At 40.4% G+C, this 13,433-nt stretch overlaps 1 protein-coding gene across 2 annotated transcripts in view; it reads left to right on the forward strand.

Annotated features, from left to right (window-relative positions):
• Nucleotides 1–1,085: 1,085 nt before the first annotated feature.
• Nucleotides 1,086–13,433, forward strand: part of LOC134358428 (serine-rich coiled-coil domain-containing protein 2-like) — a 782,366-nt gene continuing 770,018 nt past the window's right edge. For both annotated transcript variants that reach the window (XM_063070650.1, XM_063070651.1), the window contains exon 1: nt 1,086–1,222. The gene's annotated coding sequence lies outside the window, so the exon portion shown is untranslated. The remainder of the gene's footprint in view (nt 1,223–13,433) is intronic.

A 13,433-nucleotide genomic window follows, 5' to 3' on the forward strand; every position in this document is an offset into this window, starting at 1 on the left:
CAGTTCAGGGTTCAAAGGGGGGGGGGGTGCGCTCTAGACAGCTCTCTCCTTCTGTTATTCTCTCTCCCATCCCTTCATTACACATCTCCAAATGCTGCTCCATTGTTTGCCTTATCTCTCTCTCTCCTGAAGACAGGTGGCAGACCAACTGCTGATCACACAGGACAGCTAACATCTTATCTATGTGTATTCTTGTCACACTCTCTTCTTGGTCAAATCAAGAGGGCCAATATTTTATAAATATACTTCCACAAGTAGGTACCACCAGCAAGGCCAGCATGTATTGACCCTGCATAATTGCCCCTGAAAAAGTAGTACTTCTTTACCTTCACCATATGAACAAGATGTTTATTCCAATGTGGGATTCTTGTTTTGTTGTTATTATTTGTTGCACAACTAAGTGGATTGCAAGCTATTTCAAACACAGTCCTGCATCATTAAAGGGCTAGCTGTGTAAGGATAACAGTTCCTGACAAGATCGTAAGAAAATAGGAGTCCATCAGACTTCCATCAGGGTTATTATGTCATAGTGACACTTTCTGATACCAGGAAGGAAGAAAAAGTCATTGCTTTTGTGGGATTTGAAGTCTAGTCTCAAGATTTTTAGACTGCCAACTACTGGATCATTAATCCCTTCAGTTATTCATAAAACCATAAGACATAACCAGTATGCTGTGTTTCCACTTTCTGGTCAAAGTTGAGTTTATTGTTCAATGCATAAATACACGTATGTAAAGGTGCACACTTGCACCAGCATCACAGGCACATACAAGCAGCATATACAGGTTAAAAAAAAAGGATTCTAACAGATTTTAAGCAAATTCTTCACAAGAAAAAACATAATTAGAACAAAAATCAAAATCAATTTGTAATAACGATTGTACAACATAAAACCACAGCTTGCTCACAATGAAGTACTCACTCTATTATCTTTCTTCAACCCCAGCCCTGACAACTACCATTCCCGCGTTCACACCCTCTTGTTCACACTTACACCAGCTCAAAGGGCTTCGGAAGCGACTCTTGCCCCGTGGAGTCGTGCTGGTACATGCGCATTGTTGGTGGTTGACGTCAGTGCCAGCTGTGTGCGGAGCGCGAGCGGCAGAGCAACGGCAGCGGCAGTAGTGTGAGGCCCAGGATCGGACAGGGAGGGAGCGGACGGGGCGGCCGGGGTCATTGCAGCCCGGAATGGAGAGCCTGCCCGCGTACTCCCACATCACAGGTACCACAGGCCTAGGGTGCCGATATATAAACCGTCACCCTCCTTCCCTTGTCCCAAGCCTACGGAGTTTTTTCCCCAGCCCGGTCCTCGGTTACCTCACTCACCTCACTCTCTGTCCAGAACCGCCTCAGCCTCACTCGGGTCCTCTTCAGCCAGGTTGCTCCTACTCCCGTCCATCTCCTCCCTCTACCCCCGCCCCCACCGGCACGTCCACTTACTCCCGTCTTCCCATTCTCCTCCCACTCCTTCCCCTCATCCCCGTATTCCACACCTCAGCACCCCCCCCAACAGATCCTCGTACCCCCGCCCCCCCCAGTGCCCTACACCTCATAGACACTCGGCAGGCCACCACTCCTTCCCGAGAGGACTCCAGTTTCCCACCTTTGACCCCTACAGTCTCCTCCACCCCATCCCACTTCACGCTCCCAGCCTCCACCCCACCCACGCCTCCCTTCACCCCCACCCCTGCCCACCTCACCCTCGCCCACCCCACCTGCATTCTCATCCCCTCACCCACACCCAACCCCTCTATCCCCAGCTCCCTCCCTCCCAGTCCACCTCACCTCCCCTAATACTCCCTCCCACCTCCCTCGCCCTGGCCCCCCTCCACCCACCTCCCCATCTCCCTTGCCCTCCAGCCCCCCAACCCCACTCTGTTGTCCTCCACCCTACCCCCTAGGCCCCCCAACACCCTTATGACTCCCTACTCCCAACCCCCTAACTCCCTTCCCCCCCCCCCGTCCTAAACAATGGATGATGGGAGAGGTGAACTGAGGTCAAGGAAAGGGAGTGAGATGAGTCCTGTATCTCAATGTGTCTTGATTTTCTAGTGCTGACACACTGACTTATTGATTGCAAACTTGAAAAATTGCTATCGTTAGTCAGCATCCTCTCTCACCCTGGTATTCTTACAGTAAATGCAATCTTTAGGTTGGAAATGTGTTTAAAACTGCATATTGGATTATGGTTCTGAGTTTGAAGAATTGAATGACTATTTATTGGCAAAATGGTTGCTGTTACCGCTTTTAGGTGAGAAAGTGGATGTTGAAATGATGGCATTTACGGTTTTTTGTCTCAGATATGGCAGAACCCCAAGCAGGGATCTGTTGTAAAGCTTTTCATATAAGTTAAGCTGAGTCCAGTTGAAGGAATTAGACAACAATGTTCTGAGTCAGACAGGAAGTTATGGGAAGGCTTCATCTGCATCAGTAGTAGAAATTGATTCTTGTGGTTGGGAATTAAAGGGAAAATAACTGCTGCTGCATAGAAGTGATAATGGAAAAGAAACTGAGCAAGCAGTGGATGAAGATTCAGAGCCTGAATTTATTACAGTTGAGGGAGTGCAAGAGATTATTTAGTTGAGAGCACAAATTTCCGAAGTGTGCAAACTTTTTCCTTAATATCCTTTGCTGACTGAGGCATTTTGGAATCACCTTGGTCCACTTATCACATCTTCCCAGAGGACCATTATTAATTGATTCAGACAAATGTGTAGCCTGATTCCTTCTCAGCCAGATGGTAGATCTCAGGAATTCCATGTGAGCATTCTGCTGAGTAGTGTAACTCAATTGCTTTGTAGCTGTCTTCCTGTTTGCACATGACCTTGGTGATCCCTTCAGGAGTAGCTTGCTTGCTTTCAGTCCATTTATGATGAATACCATGGCTTTGGGCATGTACTCACTAGAATTAAGAAGAATGAAGGGGGATCTCATTGAAACCTATCGAACGGATAGGTTCTCATTGGATTGGATCTTATTGAAACATATAGAGTTGAGAAGATATTTCCTATTGTGGGGGAGTCTAGGAATAGAGGGCAAGACCTTGGAATAGAGGGACGTCTATTTAGAATGGAGATGAGGAATTACTTTAGCCAGTGTGGTGAATCTGGAATTGATTACTATAGGCGGCTGTGGAGGTCATTGAGTGTAGTGGATTCTTGTTAAGTTAGGGCGTGAAAGGTTACAGGGAGAAGGGAGGAGAATGGGGTAGAGAGGGAAATGGATCAGCCATTTTGAAATTGCGGAGTAGATGCAATGAGTCGAATGGTCTAATTCTGCTCCAGTGTCTTATGCTCTAACTGGGTATATGCACCCAAGTTCTAATCTTTTGAATGGGTTTTTCAATTAGCTTTAATAGCAGTTCTTGAATTTTACTGTTAAGTGTATTATGTGACAGCTTGTGTTGTATTATCACAATGTTTTATCATTCAAAGCTTACGCTGTGTATTTGACTACTGCAAAAGCAGCTTATTCCAGGTCCATGAGAAGGACTTGGAGATCTGAATATTGTCCAGTGTACACATTGGACTTCTTTCCAGTTGCTGATTTTTACCACTGAACACCTTACATGATCCTAAATTTTACATCTTTTACTGAATGTGACTTTTTCTTTGGTAAACAAACCTGTGAAACTACTTTTGAAGAAAAAGTAGTGAAGAGCTTTCTGAAAAAGTGGGCAATTAATAAATTAGCTTCTGGGTAAATATGATATAATTTTGAGAAGGAAGCAGAGAAACCTGGGGGAAGTAAAATACAAAAATTCAAAGTAGTCATGTAAGGTAATAAACAGTTTTGGTCTTATTAACTACTGTACTGCAGAACTGGCACTAGAGAGAGTGCAGAGTAGATTTCTACATATTAAATCAAAACTCAAATTATGTACAAGTTTGGCATTGTTGATGAAAAGATAATACTTTGAGGATGAGATCAGAACCTGGAGTAATAAAGGTAAGAATTGCTCATTCATTATGGAACTTCGCTGGGATATCTTGAGCCAGAGAGGTAAAAATGAACTTGCTGTCACAGAGCCATTGAGACACATTTAAAGAGAAACTGGATAACATATAAGGTAGAAAGATGCATTAATAACTTTAGTGAAAAGGGATGGGAGATTGTTAATTTGGACCAGTTGCACTGGACTGCATGCTTTTGTTCTGTCCATACTTTTAGACTGTTTAGTCACTTTTCTCCGATATCCAAGTATGCTCAGCCAATGAATTATTTCCAAAATGTTTTGTTTTGTAGATGTTGTGCCATTAACCTAAATAATCAGGATGAATGGTAGTGATGAGTGGTAAATATTGTGGTAAAATGCCATATTTAGTGTGTCTGGATTATCAGTTCTGTAATTTTTTTCTACTGAATATATAAAAAAGGTATGTGTACAGGCTAGGAACTGAAATATCTATATAAAAATAACTGATTAAAATCATTATAAATTCCATTCACGAAATCATTAAGATTTAGGACCAACTTAGATGACAGAATTATGCTGGGCTAAGTAGTATCAACATTGTGAACTACTTCAGACACTAAGCATGGAAATTGAAAATACTGGAAAGTCAGACAGCATTAATAAGGAGAGAACTTTGTTTCTGCAGAGTCTGCCAAGTCTGCTATTTCTCACATTTTCTATTATTTTAGATCTGCAATATCTGCAGCTCATTGCAATTTTATGCACAGCTTTATATTGTTGTAAAGGAATTGTAGAACAATTCAATATGAATTATTGAATCATCATATTATAAATATATAATTCCAAATAGGATGTAATTTCGAATCTTAATGTCAGCTTGGTTGTGTTGTAATATTATTGACTGTATTGAAAAAATTTTAGGTTGAAGCTCTATTCCAGAGCTTGGACATATAATTGGTGCTGTTTTGGTGGAATTTTCCAAACACTGGCTTATTGAGATGCATCTAAGTGATTCCATGGCAAAAAATGACAAGGCTATAGTAAGGCACCAGACTTTGCCTAAAATTGATGATAAACCTAATCTAATTAAATAGTTCAGATGTATTTCTATAGTGAGACTTTTTTTAAAGTAGGAAGCAGATACCTGTCTTTCTTCCCGGACCTCCTGTCCCATGATCCTCTCGTATCCCCTTTTGCCTATCACCTGTCCAGCTCTCGGCTCTATCCCTCCCCCTCCTGTCTTCTCCTATCATTTTGCATCTCCCCCTCCCCCTCCAGCTTTCAAATCCCTTACTCACTCTTCCTTCAGTTAGTCCTGACGAAGGGTCTCGGCCTGAAATGTCGACTGCGCCTCTTCCTATAGATGCTGCTTGGCCTGCTGCGTTCACCAGCAACTTTGATGTGTGTTGCTTGATCTAATTTTCCAGATTGTTTTATCTGCGAGATCCCTCAGGGTTAATTAGTTATAATGTTCTGGCACTGAAGGTATGTCTGGTCTACGTGCTTGAAGACTAGCAGGGCCAAAAGTTGTAGTGTTATAACTTGTTATAAATTCTTGTTGGCTATTCATGTTTTTCAATATACACACAATAACTAAAAAAAATCTGTTGGGTATGTTGCACAATCCCTGTTCGGGCAACACTTTTGTGTATTTATGAAGCCTCGATGATTTACACACACTAGCCACAATTGAATATTGAAAAGCTGGACTCTAATACTTACACCAATGCTATTGTTATCTTGTAGGTGATGCAGATAGAGCAATAGCACAATTTAACATTAACATTAAGAGACGTAAATGTATAAGTAGTTAAATGATTACAACTTATCTATCAAACATGGTTTTTCAATTTTTTGTCATTGTTGTGCATGACCATTTTTAATTTTCCATTGTGCAGTAAATTTCTACATCTGTCATAGTATTTCAGATAGGGTTTAAGATTGACCAGGAGTTTGACGATTGAAACAAGCATCTTCTGTGCCAGATTTTTTTTTGTGATTTGTGATCTCTTTTTATCTTTCCAGCCTTCAGGATTATGGGTCCTACATAGGGGACCAAAAGTCTTTGCCTGACCAAGTGCTGTTAAGTGACTGGAAGCAAAAGTGGATGTGGGGATGCTTGCTTTATATTTTCTGGCATGCTGGCTCAATGGCATCATAATGAATGAAATAATCGATACACAGCACTTGGGGCTACAAATATGTTGAGGGGCCACCAGAGTATTAGTCATGTATTGTCTAGCAGTGTTCAGTTAGATATCAGCAAGTTTTGCATGATTATTTTAAGTCCATCATTGTTGACATCTTGGCAGTCCCACAGAATCAAGGGTGACTAAATTTCCCCTCCAATTTTGTGGATTACAAGGTGACAAATGAGCCAATGCATGGACCACATGCTCTTCTACAGATGGAGCAGGTGGTGGCATGCAACCAACTGGGTGGATCGTTTATAAGGTTGTCTACTCCTTTCACCACCTACCCAGGGTCTTTGTATGCTCAGTGCTTGGCTTTAAGGTTCTCAATAACACCCTGAATGCTTCTCCAAAAGTGCTTTGAGCAGTTGTAGACTACTGATTACAGTGGGCTGTGGCCTTTCTTCAAGGAAGCTTTGAGCACATTGTTGAATCTTTTTCTCTCCTGGTAGACCTTGGCATAGAGTATATGTTTTGGGAGTTTAGTGTTGTGCATGTGACTGTGTGGCCTACAGCCTGCTAAAGTTATTTTGACAAGTACTCCCAAACAGTGATTTTTTCCATCAAGAAAAACATTAGTAATAAGTGGATGGAAATGGCTCTACTTATAAGTTCCCAACCAAGTTGCACATCTTTGTAGTTCTTATTCTAGAATCAACAGTCTAAGGAAAAGAATTTGCTACTTTAAATAATTTCTTATCCCTTTTAAACTCTTCAGTTCAGATATCCCTCAACTTCAACTTATGGATTCTAGGAGGAACAACTTTTTACAATTCCATTAATAAAAACATTTACTGAATTAATTTTACTTTGGTGCTTTGATAAGTTAGGAACAAAAATCATTTTAAGAGGCTCTGAATTAAGATGCTGTTCATATTTGTACAATTATTAGAATATTGTTTTTAAGCTTTTGGACTAGATCCTCTCACTGTGTCTTGTAATTTGTAGGTTGTTCCACTTCAAAATTTGTTAGGAAATATGGACCTTATTGTACGTGGATTAATCACTTCAGAGCCCTTTGCATCCATGTGTTTTTTTGCAGCACTTTTAGCTTTGTCTCTGCAGGAGTAAATACTGCCAGGGGATGGTCAAATATCTTGTTTGTAGTTGACACTGAAATTTTGTATGATTTATTTTGGTCAAAAGAATGGCTTGGCAACCTGTTTTACTTGAGCGATTACCACTGGTGGAATCTTTGCTCCTGATCCATTTTCAGTCTTATGTGTGAGGGATGCTAAGGTATTTCCCATTCTTCATTCAGAGAGTGAATCATGAAGCTTTTAAAATTCAACGTATTAAGGATATTTCAAATACCATTTCAAGTAGTGAAAGGGTATAACTAGATGACATTTCAGCTGAGACCCTCCATCGGCACTGGGAAGGTAGGGGACAGAAGCCAGAATAAGAAAGTGATGGAAAAAAGGTATAAGCTGGCAGGGGATCAGTGAGATCAGGTGAGATGGATGGTGAGTGGGTGGGTGTGGTGGGGGATGAATTAAGATACTTGGAGGGGATAGGTGGAAGAGGTAAAAGGCTGAAGAAGAAGGAGTCAGTAATAGGAGAGGGCAGTGGAAGAAAGGGAAGCAGAAGGGGAACCAAAGTGAGGTGATGGGCAGGTGAGAAGTAAAGGGGTGAATAAAGTAAATTTAAATGCAACTCTTCCCTTAATAGTGATATGACAGTTGGTACACACAAAACATCTTGAACATCATGCTTTATTGCTTACCATTCTGAAGAACAACCTTAAGTTTCCCTTGTTAAGTATGTTTCCAGACTCTTATGACTCACTTTTTTCTTTAAAAAAAAACAGATTTCTTATAGTTTGAACAGAATGTTCACTGTTTTAACATTTTATGATCTGTACTTGAGCAAGTAAATCTTTAGCTGCATTTATTCCCAGAGATGACAATGAGTTGACTGTGGATCCCATTGTTGTGCAAGTGACCGACATGTTACTGTAGAAGTTTGTGAAGGTTACTTTGGGACCTCAGGAAAGAAAAGGGAATTGGAGGGCTGGAAATGCCTTGACATGCTAGTTCTCCTTCAAGTTGCATTTTATCCTGAAATGGAATTATATTGCTGGTCCTTCATCACAGCTTGGTGTAAATCTGGAACCCCTATTCAATAGAATTCTCTTAGTTGGTATCCTGACTATGGGCAAATAGTCCAATTACCCTTGCTGGTTCCTTGAGATCTTTTACATGTTACTTGGGTGATGGGCATGACCTCAGTTTAATGTGAAAGAGATTAATTCTGACACTGCTCCTTCAGAACTGGACTGAAGATTCAGTGTAGATACATATGTATAGGATTCAAAGCACGCTCATTGGGGTACCATAAGCTCTCAGTGTCTAGGAGCACTCCCTGCATGAGATTCTGTGCACTGGGATAAATTGTATCCTAGAGGAGACCCAGGTACCAAGTTATGACTCAGTAAAATTTGAAAGTTCTCTGTAAAGCTTGTAATAGTTGTATAAGGGTGTGTCTCTTTGTTACTACAGGCCAGACCTTGAGGTAATGCTTTCTTCAAGCCCATGTATGGAAACAGTTGTATACCTGGCATAATTCTAAACATATAAATCTGCATTTTTCTGTGACAACCTGTGAAAAGCCCTCAAAGTAAAGGCTTGTGTTGATGTCGTGTGCCACCTTAAACCTAAATTATTTGATTTAGAAATTAGGAGCAAGAGTAGGGTATTAAGTGTTTTGAGTTAGTTTTGTTATTCAATATGATCATGGGTGATCATCCAAATTCAGTATTCTTTTCCTGATTCATCCCAAGTCCCTCAATCTCTGTAGCCATTACTGATTGCTCTATCTAACTTCATGGATATGTTTGGCCTCAAATGCCCTCTGTGATAAAAGAATTCCACTGGTTTGCTCCTCTGGGTGAAGAAATTTCTGCTCATTTTGGTTGTAAATGGCCAATGTAAATGACCTATTTGTTCTGGGCTTCATGACTGGGAATATATTTCATACACTTCATCTATTCCATCTGATCAGGATTTTGTAAGTTTTGATGAGTTCTCATTTAATGCTTCTGAACACTTGTAAACAAAAGCCCAATATTGGTTGCATCAATCCTGCCATCTCAACAATTAGTTTGGTGATTGTTCACTGCACTCTGCATTTCAACATCCTTCTGTTAATAAAGAAACCAGTACTATACACAATGCATAAGGTATGGTCTCATCAATTGACTGTAAGTCAGCCATGCCCCTTTACTCAATTGCTCTTGCTGTGAGGGTCAATAGGCACTTTGGCTTCTGAAATGCATGCTATACCTGAATGTTTAATTTGAGTAACTGGGGCATAAGGACATCCAGGTTTCACTGCACCTCACCTTCCTAATCTCATGCTGTGGGGATGTGTTCTTGCAGCATGCCTCATTTGCTATGGAAGCGTTTGAGTGATACATTGGTGGATTTTAAGCTAGTCTTTGAAGTATCTATCTTAACTATGCTTTTGTCCTTTCAATTCATATGTAAAAATCAGTGTTCATTTCTATATACTTTCTATGCAAGGTCATATTAAAATTAGAATTTTAAAACTCAAAATTTAAAATTCTCATCAGGTTTGCAAATCCTCCCCCCCCCAATAATTTTTACTTCTAACCCTGGAAGCATTTGAAATTTCTTCTCTTCTCCATATCCACAATTTCTGATTTTATTCTTTCCCTGTGTTTAAGAAGACTTATCTCAAGGATCTGGAATTCCTTCCATATCCTTCTCAAGCTCTTATTATAAAATTCTCAATCAATCCTACTTGTTTGACCCAAGCATTTGTTGATGTAATGTCATGTTTGAGTTTTGGTGCTAAAATACTTGTCACCTTTGGGATATTTTGTTTTCTTATTTTATGGGGTGTGGATGTCGCAGGAAAAGTCTAATCCTCTTGGCCCCTGTGAAGATGATGGCAGGTTGCCTCTTGAATTTTATCAGTCTATGGCTCTGAGAAAATGCAAGTGGTTGAGTGAAGCTTGAGTGAACTAATATGCAAAATACTTAAAAAGTAAAGTAATTGTGCAGTTTTAAACAATTATGCTTGGTTATTATTATTGCAGTATTACAGATTGTCAGGTATGATGTTGTGGCTATCACTGAATCATGGCTGAAGGATGGTTGTAGTTGGGAGCTGAATGTACAAGGTTACACTTGTATTGCAGGGATAGGAAGGTAGGCAGAGGGGTTGGCATGGCTCTGCTGGTAAAGAATAACATCAAATCAGTGGAAAGATGTGAGCTATAATCTGAAGATATTGAATCCTTATGGGTTGAATTAAGAATCTGCAAGGGTAAAAGGACCCTGATGGCAGTTATGTACAGGCCTCCCAACAGTAGCTGGGATATGGACTACAGATTATAATATGAAATAGAAAAGGTGTGTCAGAAGGGCAATGTTATGATAGGCATGGAAGATTTTTTCATGTAGGTTGATTGGAAAAAATCAGGTTGGTAATGGATCTCAAGAGTGAGTTTGTTGAATGTCTACAGGATGGCTTTTTAGAGCAGTTTATCATTGAGCCTACTAGGGGGATCAGCTATAGTAGATTGGGTGTTATGTAATGAACTGGAGGTGATTAGGGAGCTTGAGGTAAAAGAGCCCTTAGGAGTCAGTGATCATAATATGACTAAGTTCAACTTGAAATTTGATAGGGAGAAAGTAAAGTCTGACTTAGCAGTATTTCAGTGGAGTTAAAGAAAATTATAGTGGTATGAGAGTGGAGGTCGCCAAAGTAAATTGGAAGGAGCTGCTGGCAAGGATGATGGCAGAGCATCAGTGGTGTGAGTTTCTAGGAAAAATGAGGAAGGTGCAGGACAGACGTATTCCAAAAATGAAGAAATACTCAAATAACAAAATAGTAGAACTGTAGCTGATAAGGGAAGTCAAAGCTAATAAAAAAAACAAAAGAGAGGGCATACAGCAAAGCAAAAATAGTAGGAAGATGGAGAATTGAAAAGCTTTAAAAACCTACAGAGAGCAACTAAAAGGAATCATTAGAAGAGAAAGAATGAAAAATGAAAGCAAACTAGCAAGCAATATCAAAGTGGATAGTAAAAGCTTTTTCAAGTATGTAAAAAAAAGAGGGATGAGTGGATATAGGGCTGCTAGAAAATGCCGCCGGAGAAATAACAATGGGGGACAAGGAGATGGCAGATTAACTTGCACGTTGAGTCGGTGGTGAGGAAGGCAAATGCAATGTTATCATTCATTTCAAGAGGTCTAGAATACAAGAGCAGAGGTATGATAGGCTTTATGAGGCATTGGTGAGGCCTTACCTTGAGTATTGTGAACAGTTTTGGGCTTCTCATCTAAGAAACGATGTTCTGGCTTTGGAGAGGGTCCAGAGGCTGTTCACAAGGATGATTCCGGGAATGCAAGGGTTATCATATAAGGAAGATTTCATGACTGCATCTGTACTCACTGGACTTTATAAGGATGAGGGGGGAGGGGTCTTATTGAAACCTTTTGAATGTTGAAAGGCCTAGACAGAGTAGAGGTGGAAAGGATGTTTCCCATGGTGGGGGAACCTAGGACAAGAGGGCACAGCCTCAGGATAGAGAGACATCCATTTAAAACAGAGATGCGGAGAAATTTCTTTAGCCAGAGGGTGGTGAATTTGTGGAACTTGTTACCACAGGCGGCTGTGGAGGCCAGTTTGTTGGGTGTATTTAAGGCAAAGATTGACAGGTTCTTGATTGGACACGGCATCGAAGGTTATGGTGAGAAGGCTGGGGAATGGGGTTGAGGAGGGAGAGAAAAGGATCAACCATGATTGAATGGCAGAGCAGAATTGATGGGCTAAGTGGCCTAATTCTGCTCTTGTGTCTTATGGTCTTAATATGTTAAGCAGTTTATATTAACACAGCTCAGTTTGTTCAAAGAAATTTGTGGTGCTTTTGAAAATTCAGGTAAGAATTGACTATGCAATATAACTAATCAAAGTTCAAGGTAAATTTATTATCACAGAACGTATCTGTCACCCTGAAATGCATTTTCTTGTGGGCAATCACAGTAAATACAAGAAACGCAATAGAGTGAATGAAAACCGCACCCAACAGGACAGATGGCAACTTATATGTTTAAAAAAAACTGTGCAAATACAAAAATAAATAAATTAATAAATAACCAATAACTATAGAAAACATGAGAAAAAGTCTTTGAAAATGAATCCATAGTTTCTGAGAACAGTTCAATGCTGGGGTGACTGAAGTTGAGTGGTTATCCCCTTTAGTTCAAGAAAGAAACCATCCCCAATACTTGAGGGATAATAACTTTTCCTGAACCTGGTGGTGTGGGTCCTGTGGCTCTACTTTCTTCCTGATGGCAGCAGCGAGAAGAGAGCATGGCCTAGGTGTTGGAGGGCCTTGGTAATGGATGTTGTTTTCCTATGACAGCGCTCCATGTAGATGTGCTCAATGGTGGGGAGGTAATTACCTGTGGTACTTGGCTGAATCAACTAGTTTTTACTGGTTTTTCCATTCAAGGGTATTGGTGTTTTTCATGTCAAGCTGTAATGCAGGCAGTCACTATACTCTTCACCACACATTCATAGAAGATTGTCAAAGTCTTACATGACATGCTGAATTTTCACAAACTTCAAAGAAGGTGGGGGAGGGGGGGCTGCCATGCTTTCTTCGTATTGAATGCCAAGCTGTAGTTAGTGAACCACATCCTGATGTATGCACATTCGCTGCCTAGTGTTGAGTAAAGAGCCAATGAAATGGCATCTGCTGTTGATCTGTTGTGACGGTAAGCAAATTGGAGTGGATCCAAGTCACTTCTCAGGCAGAAGTTGATAGAGTTCATTTCCAAATTCTCAAAGCACTTTCATCACTGTGGATGTAAATGGTACTGGATGGTAAGTCATTGAGGCAGGTTATTATGTTCTTCTTGGGCACTCGGGTAATTGAAGTCTGCTTGAAGCAGCTGGATTCCTTAGACTGCCAAACTGAGAGGTTAAAGATAGTAGTGCAGTTTGCCTTCTAATGGTTTGAAGATTGGGAGTAAATTGTGCTATTCTGCAGTGGGGCAGAGTCTTGGATGAAGGGTGAGAGAACATTAATTGGTACCTGTGTAGTTGAGAGTTAATAAATATTTCATTTTTAAAAAATCAAAATTCTTAGCTTTTACTGAGTACTTGTGGTCCTCTTTAATTCTAGGAAGTATAAATATTTGTGTAGTGGATTCTGGTTAATTGAGCCATTGGATAATTGGGTTGGCCACTTATTTGGATCAACTCTTAAAGAACAAAAAGGAATCGTGAAATTTGCCAGATTCCCTCTGTTTATATGGGACACCTGTGGTGTATTTAATATTTGAGTA

Source organism: Mobula hypostoma, chromosome 18, assembly GCF_963921235.1.
Source record: "Mobula hypostoma chromosome 18, sMobHyp1.1, whole genome shotgun sequence".
Classification (NCBI taxonomy): domain Eukaryota; kingdom Metazoa; phylum Chordata; class Chondrichthyes; order Myliobatiformes; family Myliobatidae; genus Mobula; species Mobula hypostoma.